This window comes from Nelumbo lutea, chromosome 1, assembly GCF_056320005.1.
Source record: "Nelumbo lutea isolate HS-2025 chromosome 1, American lotus-T2T, whole genome shotgun sequence".
Taxonomy (NCBI): domain Eukaryota; kingdom Viridiplantae; phylum Streptophyta; class Magnoliopsida; order Proteales; family Nelumbonaceae; genus Nelumbo; species Nelumbo lutea.
This window is the reverse complement of record NC_142684.1, coordinates 53,924,010-53,939,526: the sequence shown is the minus strand read 5'-3', so window position 1 is coordinate 53,939,526 and position 15,517 is coordinate 53,924,010.

The window sequence follows — 15,517 nt, the reverse complement described above, 5'->3', positions numbered from 1 at the left end:
TAGAATAAGTTTTGTGGGTTTTCATTGAATGGTTTTATTAACCATAGGTATAGTCGATGTTTATCAGATGAGTTTATCTATGTTGAGTTGGTTTTATTTGTATCTGGATCGATTAGTTTGAAAGTGAGTGCTCAAAAATTGACTATTTCTACTTTCAACTTTATTGTTTTTAATTTGGCTTTTTCTTGATAGGTTACATTTGCTTGGATTATCTTGGGTTGTTTTAAGTTGATTTCAACTATGCTTTGCGTAGTTGATCTTTTTTATTTAATGCCTCGATAATTTACAATGGATTTGTTAAATAATGTGGATAATTTTTTACCAGGCTTCTGTTTTGGAAAATGTTTAATTGTGATTTGGCGAGAATCAATTTTGTGGGCTTTGATTGAATGGTTTCGTGAACCTTTGGTATAGACGATGTTTCTTAGATGAGTTTATCTATGTTGAGTTGGTTTTATTTGTATCTGGATCGGTTAGTTTGAAAATGAATCCTCAAAATTTGACTGTTCTACTTTCAAATTTGTTGTCTCTAATTTGGCTTTTTCTTGATAGGTTACATTTGCTTTAATTATATTGGGTTGTTTTAGGTTGATTTTAGCTACGCTTTGTGTAGTTGGTCTTTTTTAGTTAATGACTCGATAATTTACAATGGATTTGTTAAATAATGTGGATAACTTCTTACCAAGATTCTATTGTAAGTGTGTGCGGTTGGATTTATTTTATCTAGATATGATGGGTTTTTTTATGGTAAAATAGTGGCTTTAGAGTTGAAATCCGCACGATTCTTAACAGTTGATTTTACTTTGCTAGTTTTCTGCTTTGAGTTGTTTGAGGTTGTTCAAACGGTGCGATTGTTTGTATTGATCCATATTTGTTGGCTTTGTTTTGATTTGAGTAGGAACAGTTTCATTTTTTACAAGAGTTGAGTTGATTTCCTAATTATTTAGATTTGATGGGTTTTTTAATTTAGAATATCATGATTAGAGTTGTATTAAGCCAGGTTCTCATACGTTTAATTGTTTGTGTCAAGTATTTCCTTTGAACTTTTTTAGATCGTTGACAAGGTATTGTTTGGATTGATCCAAGTTAATTGGTTTGTTTGAGTCGGTCTGGGCTTCCTATTTAAACGATATGACAGTTTACCAACTTTATCTCATTATTTTGGATTCGTTGAATTACTACATGGAGTTTGGTGTTGTAATAAGGATTATTAGTGGGTCTAGATTTGGTCGATCATTGGATGGTTGGTGAGGGCCTGGTCAGTTTTGGAAAATGTTTAATTGGCTCTACCTGGTTTGGATAGAATCATTTCTGTGGGTTTCGATTCAATTGTTTGATTTGTTTTATGTTGTTTAAATGGTGGCATTGTTTGTATTGATGCTTGCTTATTGGCTATCTTTTGATTTCAATAAACTGGTTTCATTTTTTAAAACAATTGAGGTGATTTCCTAATTTCTCTAAATATGATGGGTTTTTTAATTCAGCATATCGTGATTAGAATTGTATTAAGCCGAGTTCCTGTACATTAAATTGTTTATATCATATATTTCCTTTGAATTCTTTTAGACCGTTGACAAGTTCTTGTATCGATTGTTCCTAGTTCATTTGGTCTGGGTTTGCTATTTATACGAGAGTATTGTTTTCCTGCTTTATCTATGTAAGTTGGATTCGTTGAATTTACCACAAGGACTTTAGAGTTTTGAAAAGGATTATTAGTGGGTATAGATTATTACGATCATTGGACGGTTGGGGAGGGATTGCTCAATTTTGGAAAATGTTTAATTGGTTCTACCTGTTTTGGCTTGAATAAGTTTTGTGGGTTTTCATTGAATGGTTTTATTAACCATAGGTATAGTCGATGTTTATCAGATGAGTTTATCTATGTTGAGTTGGTTTTATTTGTATCTGGATCGATTAGTTTGAAAGTGAGTGCTCAAAAATTGACTATTTCTACTTTCAACTTTATTGTTTTTAATTTGGCTTTTTCTTGATAGGTTACATTTGCTTGGATTATCTTGGGTTGTTTTAAGTTGATTTCAACTATGCTTTGCGTAGTTGATCTTTTTTATTTAATGCCTCGATAATTTACAATGGATTTGTTAAATAATGTGGATAATTTTTTACCAGGCTTCTGTTTTGGAAAATGTTTAATTGTGATTTGGCGAGAATCAATTTTGTGGGCTTTGATTGAATGGTTTCGTGAACCTTTGGTATAGACGATGTTTCTTAGATGAGTTTATCTATGTTGAGTTGGTTTTATTTGTATCTGGATCGGTTAGTTTGAAAATGAATCCTCAAAATTTGACTGTTCTACTTTCAAATTTGTTGTCTCTAATTTGGCTTTTTCTTGATAGGTTACATTTGCTTTAATTATATTGGGTTGTTTTAGGTTGATTTTAGCTACGCTTTGTGTAGTTGGTCTTTTTTAGTTAATGACTCGATAATTTACAATGGATTTGTTAAATAATGTGGATAACTTCTTACCAAGATTCTATTGTAAGTGTGTGCGGTTGGATTTATTTTATCTAGATATGATGGGTTTTTTTATGGTAAAATAGTGGCTTTAGAGTTGAAATCCGCACGATTCTTAACAGTTGATTTTACTTTGCTAGTTTTCTGCTTTGAGTTGTTTGAGGTTGTTCAAACGGTGCGATTGTTTGTATTGATCCATATTTGTTGGCTTTGTTTTGATTTGAGTAGGAACAGTTTCATTTTTTACAAGAGTTGAGTTGATTTCCTAATTATTTAGATTTGATGGGTTTTTTAATTTAGAATATCATGATTAGAGTTGTATTAATCCAGGTTCTCATACGTTTAATTGTTTGTGTCAAGTATTTCCTTTGAACTTTTTTAGATCGTTGACAAGGTATTGTTTGGATTGATCCAAGTTAATTGGTTTGTTTGAGTCGGTCTGGGCTTCCTATTTAAACGATATGACAGTTTACCAACTTTATCTCATTATTTTGGATTCGTTGAATTACTACATGGAGTTTGGTGTTGTAATAAGGATTATTAGTGGGTCTAGATTTGGTCGATCATTGGATGGTTGGTGAGGGCCTGGTCAGTTTTGGAAAATGTTTAATTGGCTCTACCTGGTTTGGATAGAATCATTTCTGTGGGTTTCGATTCAATTGTTTGATTTGTTTTATGTTGTTTAAATGGTGGCATTGTTTGTATTGATGCTTGCTTATTGGCTATCTTTTGATTTCAATAAACTGGTTTCATTTTTTAAAACAATTGAGGTGATTTCCTAATTTCTCTAAATATGATGGGTTTTTTAATTCAGCATATCGTGATTAGAATTGTATTAAGCCGAGTTCCTGTACATTAAATTGTTTATATCATATATTTCCTTTGAATTCTTTTAGACCGTTGACAAGTTCTTGTATCGATTGTTCCTAGTTCATTTGGTCTGGGTTTGCTATTTATACGAGAGTATTGTTTTCTTGCTTTATCTATGTAAGTTGGATTCGTTGAATTTACCACAAGGACTTTAGAGTTTTGAAAAGGATTATTAGTGGGTATAGATTATGACGATCATTGGATGGTTGGGGAGGGATTGCTCAATTTTGGAAAATGTTTAATTGGTTCTACCTGTTTTGGCTAGAATAAGTTTTGTGGGTTTTCATTGAATGGTTTTATTAACCATAGGTATAGTCGATGTTTATCAGATGAGTTTATCTATGTTGAGTTGGTTTTATTTGTATCTGGATCGATTAGTTTGAAAGTGAGTGCTCAAAAATTGACTATTTCTACTTTCAACTTTATTGTTTTTAATTTGGCTTTTTCTTGATAGGTTACATTTGCTTGGATTATCTTGGGTTGTTTTAAGTTGATTTCAACTATGCTTTGCGTAGTTGATCTTTTTTATTTAATGCCTCGATAATTTACAATGGATTTGTTAAATAATGTGGATAATTTTTTACCAGGCTTCTGTTTTGGAAAATGTTTAATTGTGATTTGGCGAGAATCAATTTTGTGGGCTTTGATTGAATGGTTTCGTGAACCTTTGGTATAGACGATGTTTCTTAGATGAGTTTATCTATGTTGAGTTGGTTTTATTTGTATCTGGATCGGTTAGTTTGAAAATGAATCCTCAAAATTTGACTGTTCTACTTTCAAATTTGTTGTCTCTAATTTGGCTTTTTCTTGATAGGTTACATTTGCTTTAATTATATTGGGTTGTTTTAGGTTGATTTTAGCTACGCTTTGTGTAGTTGGTCTTTTTTAGTTAATGACTCGATAATTTACAATGGATTTGTTAAATAATGTGGATAACTTCTTACCAAGATTCTATTGTAAGTGTGTGCGGTTGGATTTATTTTATCTAGATATGATGGGTTTTTTTATGGTAAAATAGTGGCTTTAGAGTTGAAATCCGCACGATTCTTAACAGTTGATTTTACTTTGCTAGTTTTCTGCTTTGAGTTGTTTGAGGTTGTTCAAACGGTGCGATTGTTTGTATTGATCCATATTTGTTGGCTTTGTTTTGATTTGAGTAGGAACAGTTTCATTTTTTACAAGAGTTGAGTTGATTTCCTAATTATTTAGATTTGATGGGTTTTTTAATTTAGAATATCATGATTAGAGTTGTATTAAGCCAGGTTCTCATACGTTTAATTGTTTGTGTCAAGTATTTCCTTTGAACTTTTTTAGATCGTTGACAAGGTATTGTTTGGATTGATCCAAGTTAATTGGTTTGTTTGAGTCGGTCTGGGCTTCCTATTTAAACGATATGACAGTTTACCAACTTTATCTCATTATTTTGGATTCGTTGAATTACTACATGGAGTTTGGTGTTGTAATAAGTATTATTAGTGGGTGTAGATTTGGTCGATCATTGGATGGTTGGTGAGGGCCTGGTCAGTTTTGGAAAATGTTTAATTGGCTCTACCTGGTTTGGATAGAATCATTTCTGTGGGTTTCGATTCAATGGTTTGATTTGTTTTATGTTGTTTAAATGGTGGCATTGTTTGTATTGATGCTTGCTTATTGGCTATCTTTTGATTTCAATAAACTGGTTTCATTTTTTAAAACAATTGAGGTGATTTCCTAATTTCTCTAAATATGATGGGTTTTTTAATTCAGCATATCGTGATTAGAATTGTATTAAGCCGAGTTCCTGTACATTAAATTGTTTATATCATATATTTCCTTTGAATTCTTTTAGACCGTTGACAAGTTCTTGTATCGATTGTTCCTAGTTCATTTGGTCTGGGTTTGCTATTTATACGAGAGTATTGTTTTCCTGCTTTATCTATGTAAGTTGGATTCGTTGAATTTACCACAAGGACTTTAGAGTTTTGAAAAGGATTATTAGTGGGTATAGATTATGACGATCATTGGATGGTTGGGGAGGGATTGGTCAATTTTGGAAAATGTTTAATTGGTTCTACCTGTTTTGGCTAGAATAAGTTTTGTGGGTTTTCATTGAATGGTTTTATTAACCATAGGTATAGTCGATGTTTATCAGATGAGTTTATCTATGTTTAGTTGGTTTTATTTGTATCTGGATCGATTAGTTTGAAAGTGAGTGCTCAAAAATTGACTATTTCTACTTTCAACTTTATTGTTTTTAATTTGGCTTTTTCTTGATAGGTTACATTTGCTTGGATTATCTTGGGTTGTTTTAAGTTGATTTCAACTATGCTTTGCGTAGTTGATCTTTTTTATTTAATGCCTCGATAATTTACAATGGATTTGTTAAATAATGTGGATAATTTTTTACCAGGCTTCTGTTTTGGAAAATGTTTAATTGTGATTTGGCGAGAATCAATTTTGTGGGCTTTGATTGAATGGTTTCGTGAACCTTTGGTATAGACGATGTTTCTTAGATGAGTTTATCTATGTTGAGTTGGTTTTATTTGTATCTGGATCGGTTAGTTTGAAAATGAATCCTCAAAATTTGACTGTTCTACTTTCAAATTTGTTGTCTCTAATTTGGCTTTTTCTTGATAGGTTACATTTGCTTTAATTATATTGGGTTGTTTTAGGTTGATTTTAGCTACGCTTTGTGTAGTTGGTCTTTTTTAGTTAATGACTCGATAATTTACAATGGATTTGTTAAATAATGTGGATAACTTCTTACCAAGATTCTATTGTAAGTGTGTGCGGTTGGATTTATTTTATCTAGATATGATGGGTTTTTTTATGGTAAAATAGTGGCTTTAGAGTTGAAATCCGCACGATTCTTAACAGTTGATTTTACTTTGCTAGTTTTCTGCTTTGAGTTGTTTGAGGTTGTTCAAACGGTGCGATTGTTTGTATTGATCCATATTTGTTGGCTTTGTTTTGATTTGAGTAGGAACAGTTTCATTTTTTACAAGAGTTGAGTTGATTTCCTAATTATTTAGATTTGATGGGTTTTTTAATTTAGAATATCATGATTAGAGTTGTATTAAGCCAGGTTCTCATACGTTTAATTGTTTGTGTCAAGTATTTCCTTTGAACTTTTTTAGATCGTTGACAAGGTATTGTTTGGATTGATCCAAGTTAATTGGTTTGTTTGAGTCGGTCTGGGCTTCCTATTTAAACGATATGACAGTTTACCAACTTTATCTCATTATTTTGGATTCGTTGAATTACTACATGGAGTTTGGTGTTGTAATAAGGATTATTAGTGGGTCTAGATTTGGTCGATCATTGGATGGTTGGTGAGGGCCTGGTCAGTTTTGGAAAATGTTTAATTGGCTCTACCTGGTTTGGATAGAATCATTTCTGTGGGTTTCGATTCAATTGTTTGATTTGTTTTATGTTGTTTAAATGGTGGCATTGTTTGTATTGATGCTTGCTTATTGGCTATCTTTTGATTTCAATAAACTGGTTTCATTTTTTAAAACAATTGAGGTGATTTCCTAATTTCTATAAATATGATGGGTTTTTTAATTCAGCATATCGTGATTAGAATTGTATTAAGCCGAGTTCCTGTACATTAAATTGTTTATATCATATATTTCCTTTGAATTCTTTTAGACCGTTGACAAGTTCTTGTATCGATTGTTCCTAGTTCATTTGGTCTGGGTTTGCTATTTATACGAGAGTATTGTTTTCTTGCTTTATCTATGTAAGTTGGATTCGTTGAATTTACCACAAGGACTTTAGAGTTTTGAAAAGGATTATTAGTGGGTATAGATTATGACGATCATTGGATGGTTGGGGAGGGATTGGTCAATTTTGGAAAATGTTTAATTGGTTCTACCTGTTTTGGCTAGAATAAGTTTTGTGGGTTTTCATTGAATGGTTTTATTAACCATAGGTATAGTCGATGTTTATCAGATGAGTTTATCTATGTTGAGTTGGTTTTATTTGTATCTGGATCGATTAGTTTGAAAGTGAGTGCTCAAAAATTGACTATTTCTACTTTCAACTTTATTGTTTTTAATTTGGCTTTTTCTTGATAGGTTACATTTGCTTGGATTATCTTGGGTTGTTTTAAGTTGATTTCAACTATGCTTTGCGTAGTTGATCTTTTTTATTTAATGCCTCGATAATTTACAATGGATTTGTTAAATAATGTGGATAATTTTTTACCAGGCTTCTGTTTTGGAAAATGTTTAATTGTGATTTGGCGAGAATCAATTTTGTGGGCTTTGATTGAATGGTTTCGTGAACCTTTGGTATAGACGATGTTTCTTAAATGAGTTTATCTATGTTGAGTTGGTTTTATTTGTATCTGGATCGGTTAGTTTGAAAATGAATCCTCAAAATTTGACTGTTCTACTTTCAAATTTGTTGTCTCTAATTTGGCTTTTTCTTGATAGGTTACATTTGCTTTAATTATATTGGGTTGTTTTAGGTTGATTTTAGCTACGCTTTGTGTAGTTGGTCTTTTTTAGTTAATGACTCGATAATTTACAATGGATTTGTTAAATAATGTGGATAACTTCTTACCAAGATTCTATTGTAAGTGTGTGCGGTTGGATTTATTTTATCTAGATATGATGGGTTTTTTTATGGTAAAATAGTGGCTTTAGAGTTGAAATCCGCACGATTCTTAACAGTTGATTTTACTTTGCTAGTTTTCTGCTTTGAGTTGTTTGAGGTTGTTCAAACGGTGCGATTGTTTGTATTGATCCATATTTGTTGGCTTTGTTTTGATTTGAGTAGGAACAGTTTCATTTTTTACAAGAGTTGAGTTGATTTCCTAATTATTTAGATTTGATGGGTTTTTTAATTTAGAATATCATGATTAGAGTTGTATTAAGCCAGGTTCTCATACGTTTAATTGTTTGTGTCAAGTATTTCCTTTGAACTTTTTTAGATCGTTGACAAGGTATTGTTTGGATTGATCCAAGTTAATTGGTTTGTTTGAGTCGGTCTGGGCTTCCTATTTAAACGATATGACAGTTTACCAACTTTATCTCATTATTTTGGATTCGTTAAATTACTACATGGAGTTTGGTGTTGTAATAAGGATTATTAGTGGGTCTAGATTTGGTCGATCATTGGATGGTTGGTGAGGGCCTGGTCAGTTTTGGAAAATGTTTAATTGGCTCTACCTGGTTTGGATAGAATCATTTCTGTGGGTTTCGATTCAATGGTTTGATTTGTTTTATGTTGTTTAAATGGTGGCATTGTTTGTATTGATGCTTGCTTATTGGCTATCTTTTGATTTCAATAAACTGGTTTCATTTTTTAAAACAATTGAGGTGATTTCCTAATTTCTCTAAATATGATGGGTTTTTTAATTCAGCATATCGTGATTAGAATTGTATTAAGCCGAGTTCCTGTACATTAAATTGTTTATATCATATATTTCCTTTGAATTCTTTTAGACCGTTGACAAGTTCTTGTATCGATTGTTCCTAGTTCATTTGGTCTGGGTTTGCTATTTATACGAGAGTATTGTTTTCCTGCTTTATCTATGTAAGTTGGATTCGTTGAATTTACCACAAGGACTTTAGAGTTTTGAAAAGGATTATTAGTGGGTATAGATTATGACGATCATTGGATGGTTGGGGAGGGATTGCTCAATTTTGGAAAATGTTTAATTGGTTCTACCTGTTTTGGCTAGAATAAGTTTTGTGGGTTTTCATTGAATGGTTTTATTAACCATAGGTATAGTCGATGTTTATCAGATGAGTTTATCTATGTTTAGTTGGTTTTATTTGTATCTGGATCGATTAGTTTGAAAGTGAGTGCTCAAAAATTGACTATTTCTACTTTCAACTTTATTGTTTTTAATTTGGCTTTTTCTTGATAGGTTACATTTGCTTGGATTATCTTGGGTTGTTTTAAGTTGATTTCAACTATGCTTTGCGTAGTTGATCTTTTTTATTTAATGCCTCGATAATTTACAATGGATTTGTTAAATAATGTGGATAATTTTTTACCAGGCTTCTGTTTTGGAAAATGTTTAATTGTGATTTGGCGAGAATCAATTTTGTGGGCTTTGATTGAATGGTTTCGTGAACCTTTGGTATAGACGATGTTTCTTAGATGAGTTTATCTATGTTGAGTTGGTTTTATTTGTATCTGGATCGGTTAGTTTGAAAATGAATCCTCAAAATTTGACTGTTCTACTTTCAAATTTGTTATCTCTAATTTGGCTTTTTCTTGATAGGTTACATTTGCTTTAATTTTATTGGGTTGTTTTAGGTTGATTTTAGCTACGCTTTGTGTAGTTGGTCTTTTTTAGTTAATGACTCGATAATTTACAATGGATTTGTTAAATAATGTGGATAACTTCTTACCAAGATTCTATTGTAAGTGTGTGCGGTTGGATTTATTTTATTTAGATATGATGGGTTTTTTTATGGTAAAATAGTGGCTTTAGAGTTGAAATCCGCACGACTCTTAACAGTTGATTTTACTTTGCTAGTTTTCTGCTTTGAGTTGTTTGAGGTTGTTCAAACGGTGCGATTGTTTGTATTGATCCATATTTGTTGGCTTTGTTTTGATTTGAGTAGGAACAGTTTCATTTTTTACAAGAGTTGAGTTGATTTCCTAATTATTTAGATTTGATGGGTTTTTTAATTTAGAATATCATGATTAGAGTTGTATTAAGCCAGGTTCTCATACGTTTAATTGTTTGTGTCAAGTATTTCCTTTGAACTTTTTTAGATCGTTGACAAGGTATTGTTTGGATTGATCCAAGTTAATTGGTTTGTTTGAGTCGGTCTGGGCTTCCTATTTAAACGATATGACAGTTTACCAACTTTATCTCATTATTTTGGATTCGTTGAATTACTACATGGAGTTTGGTGTTGTAATAAGGATTATTAGTGGGTCTAGATTTGGTCGATCATTGGATGGTTGGTGAGGGCCTGGTCAGTTTTGGAAAATGTTTAATTGGCTCTACCTGGTTTGGATAGAATCATTTCTGTGGGTTTCGATTCAATTGTTTGATTTGTTTTATGTTGTTTAAATGGTGGCATTGTTTGTATTGATGCTTGCTTATTGGCTATCTTTTGATTTCAATAAACTGGTTTCATTTTTTAAAACAATTGAGGTGATTTCCTAATTTCTCTAAATATGATGGGTTTTTTAATTCAGCATATCGTGATTAGAATTGTATTAAGCCGAGTTCCTGTACATTAAATTGTTTATATCATATATTTCCTTTGAATTCTTTTAGACCGTTGACAAGTTCTTGTATCGATTGTTCCTAGTTCATTTGGTCTGGGTTTGCTATTTATACGAGAGTATTGTTTTCCTGCTTTATCTATGTAAGTTGGATTCGTTGAATTTACCACAAGGACTTTAGAGTTTTGAAAAGGATTATTAGTGGGTATAGATTATTACGATCATTGGACGGTTGGGGAGGGATTGCTCAATTTTGGAAAATGTTTAATTGGTTCTACCTGTTTTGGCTTGAATAAGTTTTGTGGGTTTTCATTGAATGGTTTTATTAACCATAGGTATAGTCGATGTTTATCAGATGAGTTTATCTATGTTGAGTTGGTTTTATTTGTATCTGGATCGATTAGTTTGAAAGTGAGTGCTCAAAAATTGACTATTTCTACTTTCAACTTTATTGTTTTTAATTTGGCTTTTTCTTGATAGGTTACATTTGCTTGGATTATCTTGGGTTGTTTTAAGTTGATTTCAACTATGCTTTGCGCAGTTGATCTTTTTTATTTAATGCCTCGATAATTTACAATGGATTTGTTAAATAATGTGGATAATTTTTTACCAGGCTTCTGTTTTGGAAAATGTTTAATTGTGATTTGGCGAGAATCAATTTTGTGGGCTTTGATTGAATGGTTTCGTGAACCTTTGGTATAGACGATGTTTCTTAGATGAGTTTATCTTTGTTGAGTTGGTTTTATTTGTATCTGGATCGGTTAGTTTGAAAATGAATCCTCAAAATTTGACTGTTCTACTTTCAAATTTGTTGTCTCTAATTTGGCTTTTTCTTGATAGGTTACATTTGCTTTAATTATATTGGGTTGTTTTAGGTTGATTTTAGCTACGCTTTGTGTAGTTGGTCTTTTTTAGTTAATGACTCGATAATTTACAATGGATTTGTTAAATAATGTGGATAACTTCTTACCAAGATTCTATTGTAAGTGTGTGCGGTTGGATTTATTTTATCTAGATATGATGGGTTTTTTTATGGTAAAATAGTGGCTTTAGAGTTGAAATCCGCACGATTCTTAACAGTTGATTTTACTTTGCTAGTTTTCTGCTTTGAGTTGTTTGAGGTTGTTCAAACGGTGCGATTGTTTGTATTGATCCATATTTGTTGGCTTTGTTTTGATTTGAGTAGGAACAGTTTCATTTTTTACAAGAGTTGAGTTGATTTCCTAATTATTTAAATTTGATGGGTTTTTTAATTTAGAATATCATGATTAGAGTTGTATTAAGCCAGGTTCTCATACGTTTAATTGTTTGTGTCAAGTATTTCCTTTGAACTTTTTTAGATCGTTGACAAGGTATTGTTTGGATTGATCCAAGTTAATTGGTTTGTTTGAGTCGGTCTGGGCTTCCTATTTAAACGATATGACAGTTTACCAACTTTATCTCATTATTTTGGATTCGTTAAATTACTACATGGAGTTTGGTGTTGTAATAAGGATTATTAGTGGGTCTAGATTTGGTCGATCATTGGATGGTTGGTGAGGGCCTGGTCAGTTTTGGAAAATGTTTAATTGGCTCTACCTGGTTTGGATAGAATCATTTCTGTGGGTTTCGATTCAATGGTTTGATTTGTTTTATGTTGTTTAAATGGTGGCATTGTTTGTATTGATGCTTGCTTATTGGCTATCTTTTGATTTCAATAAACTGGTTTCATTTTTTAAAACAATTGAGGTGATTTCCTAATTTCTCTAAATATGATGGGTTTTTTAATTCAGCATATCGTGATTAGAATTGTATTAAGCCGAGTTCCTGTACATTAAATTGTTTATATCATATATTTCCTTTGAATTCTTTTAGACCGTTGACAAGTTCTTGTATCGATTGTTCCTAGTTCATTTGGTCTGGGTTTGCTATTTATACGAGAGTATTGTTTTCCTGCTTTATCTATGTAAGTTGGATTCGTTGAATTTACCACAAGGACTTTAGAGTTTTGAAAAGGATTATTAGTGGGTATAGATTATGACGATCATTGGATGGTTGGGGAGGGATTGCTCAATTTTGGAAAATGTTTAATTGGTTCTACCTGTTTTGGCTAGAATAAGTTTTGTGGGTTTTCATTGAATGGTTTTATTAACCATAGGTATAGTCGATGTTTATCAGATGAGTTTATCTATGTTTAGTTGGTTTTATTTGTATCTGGATCGATTAGTTTGAAAGTGAGTGCTCAAAAATTGACTATTTCTACTTTCAACTTTATTGTTTTTAATTTGGCTTTTTCTTGATAGGTTACATTTGCTTGGATTATCTTGGGTTGTTTTAAGTTGATTTCAACTATGCTTTGCGTAGTTGATCTTTTTTATTTAATGCCTCGATAATTTACAATGGATTTGTTAAATAATGTGGATAATTTTTTACCAGGCTTCTGTTTTGGAAAATGTTTAATTGTGATTTGGCGAGAATCAATTTTGTGGGCTTTGATTGAATGGTTTCGTGAACCTTTGGTATAGACGATGTTTCTTAGATGAGTTTATCTATGTTGAGTTGGTTTTATTTGTATCTGGATCGGTTAGTTTGAAAATGAATCCTCAAAATTTGACTGTTCTACTTTCAAATTTGTTATCTCTAATTTGGCTTTTTCTTGATAGGTTACATTTGCTTTAATTATATTGGGTTGTTTTAGGTTGATTTTAGCTACGCTTTGTGTAGTTGGTCTTTTTTAGTTAATGACTCGATAATTTACAATGGATTTGTTAAATAATGTGGATAACTTCTTACCAAGATTCTATTGTAAGTGTGTGCGGTTGGATTTATTTTATTTAGATATGATGGGTTTTTTTATGGTAAAATAGTGGCTTTAGAGTTGAAATCCGCACGACTCTTAACAGTTGATTTTACTTTGCTAGTTTTCTGCTTTGAGTTGTTTGAGGTTGTTCAAACGGTGCGATTGTTTGTATTGATCCATATTTGTTGGCTTTGTTTTGATTTGAGTAGGAACAGTTTCATTTTTTACAAGAGTTGAGTTGATTTCCTAATTATTTAGATTTGATGGGTTTTTTAATTTAGAATATCATGATTAGAGTTGTATTAAGCCAGGTTCTCATACGTTTAATTGTTTGTGTCAAGTATTTCCTTTGAACTTTTTTAGATCGTTGACAAGGTATTGTTTGGATTGATCCAAGTTAATTGGTTTGTTTGAGTCGGTCTGGGCTTCCTATTTAAACGATATGACAGTTTACCAACTTTATCTCATTATTTTGGATTCGTTGAATTACTACATGGAGTTTGGTGTTGTAATAAGGATTATTAGTGGGTCTAGATTTGGTCGATCATTGGATGGTTGGTGAGGGCCTGGTCAGTTTTGGAAAATGTTTAATTGGCTCTACCTGGTTTGGATAGAATCATTTCTGTGGGTTTCGATTCAATTGTTTGATTTGTTTTATGTTGTTTAAATGGTGGCATTGTTTGTATTGATGCTTGCTTATTGGCTATCTTTTGATTTCAATAAACTGGTTTCATTTTTTAAAACAATTGAGGTGATTTCCTAATTTCTCTAAATATGATGGGTTTTTTAATTCAGCATATCGTGATTAGAATTGTATTAAGCCGAGTTCCTGTACATTAAATTGTTTATATCATATATTTCCTTTGAATTCTTTTAGACCGTTGACAAGTTCTTGTATCGATTGTTCCTAGTTCATTTGGTCTGGGTTTGCTATTTATACGAGAGTATTGTTTTCCTGCTTTATCTATGTAAGTTGGATTCGTTGAATTTACCACAAGGACTTTAGAGTTTTGAAAAGGATTATTAGTGGGTATAGATTATTACGATCATTGGACGGTTGGGGAGGGATTGCTCAATTTTGGAAAATGTTTAATTGGTTCTACCTGTTTTGGCTTGAATAAGTTTTGTGGGTTTTCATTGAATGGTTTTATTAACCATAGGTATAGTCGATGTTTATCAGATGAGTTTATCTATGTTGAGTTGGTTTTATTTGTATCTGGATCGATTAGTTTGAAAGTGAGTGCTCAAAAATTGACTATTTCTACTTTCAACTTTATTGTTTTTAATTTGGCTTTTTCTTGATAGGTTACATTTGCTTGGATTATCTTGGGTTGTTTTAAGTTGATTTCAACTATGCTTTGCGCAGTTGATCTTTTTTATTTAATGCCTCGATAATTTACAATGGATTTGTTAAATAATGTGGATAATTTTTTACCAGGCTTCTGTTTTGGAAAATGTTTAATTGTGATTTGGCGAGAATCAATTTTGTGGGCTTTGATTGAATGGTTTCGTGAACCTTTGGTATAGACGATGTTTCTTAGATGAGTTTATCTTTGTTGAGTTGGTTTTATTTGTATCTGGATCGGTTAGTTTGAAAATGAATCCTCAAAATTTGACTGTTCTACTTTCAAATTTGTTGTCTCTAATTTGGCTTTTTCTTGATAGGTTACATTTGCTTTAATTATATTGGGTTGTTTTAGGTTGATTTTAGCTACGCTTTGTGTAGTTGGTCTTTTTTAGTTAATGACTCGATAATTTACAATGGATTTGTTAAATAATGTGGATAACTTCTTACCAAGATTCTATTGTAAGTGTGTGCGGTTGGATTTATTTTATCTAGATATGATGGGTTTTTTTATGGTAAAATAGTGGCTTTAGAGTTGAAATCCGCACGATTCTTAACAGTTGATTTTACTTTGCTAGTTTTCTGCTTTGAGTTGTTTGAGGTTGTTCAAACGGTGCGATTGTTTGTATTGATCCATATTTGTTGGCTTTGTTTTGATTTGAGTAGGAACAGTTTCATTTTTTACAAGAGTTGAGTTGATTTCCTAATTATTTAAATTTGATGGGTTTTTTAATTTAGAATATCATGATTAGAGTTGTATTAAGCCAGGTTCTCATACGTTTAATTGTTTGTGTCAAGTATTTCCTTTGAACTTTTTTAGATCGTTGACAAGGTATTGTTTGGATTGATCCAAGTTAATTGGTTTGTTT